The 1,314-nt window shown below is 29.2% G+C and overlaps 1 non-coding gene across 1 annotated transcript; it reads right to left on the bottom strand.

Moving 5' to 3' along the window:
* Positions 1-973: 973 nt before the first annotated feature.
* On the bottom strand, positions 974-1,046 carry TRNAR-UCG (transfer RNA arginine (anticodon UCG)). The gene has a single exon. It is a non-coding gene; the product is annotated as a tRNA-Arg (tRNA).
* Between the last annotated feature and the right edge of the window lie 268 nt (positions 1,047-1,314).

Genomic DNA, 1,314 nt, shown 5'->3' with positions numbered 1-1,314 from the left:
CTAAACATTTGCATTTATAATATTAGTAACTTAAATAAAAAGCATACCTTCAAGGCATAAATTCGAAAAAAAATGAATAAATAGTATCCTATGTCCGTCTCCTGACTCTAAGCTACCTCATCACCAATTTTCAGGCATATCAGTAAAGCCGTTCTTGAGTTATAAATAGTGTAACTAACACGACTTTCTTTTATATATATAAGATGTATAGATAATATGTCCAGAAATTTAACAAAAGAGCTTGGTTCCCGTGGGATACATTTGTTTCTGTGTAGTGTAACTAACACAACTTTCTTTTATATATATAGATTAACGATATATTCAATTTCGCAGCACGAATCACCTGTATATCACATAACATTTTTGGAAGTAGATTGTAATCTTCCACCAGTAATTATGAAATCTGGTACAAACCGAAGAGGGTCGTCCATAACTGTCATTTATATTCTCATTTGTTATATACCGATTAAATAAAGGTAAAGTTCCACTACCGATATCCATAAACACATCATCCCTTATAGTATTAACAATACATCTTTTTGCATTGTGTTTAGGTAACTTACTGAAATCATAGTAAATATTACATTATTTTTTATACATGACATTACATAACACCATGTTTTAAACATATATTTTGATGTCAGAAACCCACAGTTGATATAAATTTTTTAACTAAACTTTTACCGAGAAAATAAATCGAACTCATTTGGTAATGTAATTAGACAAGAGTGATTCATTGATAGTCGTTTACAAAGCTCCTTGTAAGCGTTTCAAGTTGTCGTAAGTTGTAACACATATACAGCATGTTCTAGGCAATACATAGTCTAGAATATGCTGTATACGTCCTATAACTTTACGTTTAGAAACAAGTAATAACTTTACAAAACAATTTATCATCTATCTCAATGTTATAAAAAGATATTAAAAATGTTAATGTTTTCTGTTGGAATGATGCAATTAAAAAAAAGCTTCTCGACCGTGACAGGACTCGAACCTGCAATCTTCGGATCCGAAGTCCGACGCCTTATCCATTAGGCCACACGGTCTTATGTGAGTTAGTTAAAATTTTAAACCACATAACTTACAATAGACCTATAAAAATCGTAACAAAACATTAAGCTGAATAATATTTGAGTTTCGATAGTTTTATCTCTACAACTTTATTCAGCTTAATTTTTCTAAATAAAATTTACTCAGAATTTACACTTTTTTGTCACTTATGAGAAATCTACATGTTTCTGCATGGTATTTTTGTAAAAATTGTATAATTATTGTAAAAATATAATATGTTATAAAAGAATTGGAATTTCATAT

Source organism: Papilio xuthus, unplaced genomic scaffold (assembly GCF_000836235.2).
Source record: "Papilio xuthus unplaced genomic scaffold, Pxut_1.1 DF828037.1, whole genome shotgun sequence".
NCBI classification, from domain to species: Eukaryota; Metazoa; Arthropoda; class Insecta; order Lepidoptera; family Papilionidae; genus Papilio; species Papilio xuthus.
Note: the sequence above shows the minus strand (reverse complement) of the source record. Positions and strands in the feature narration are given on the sequence as shown.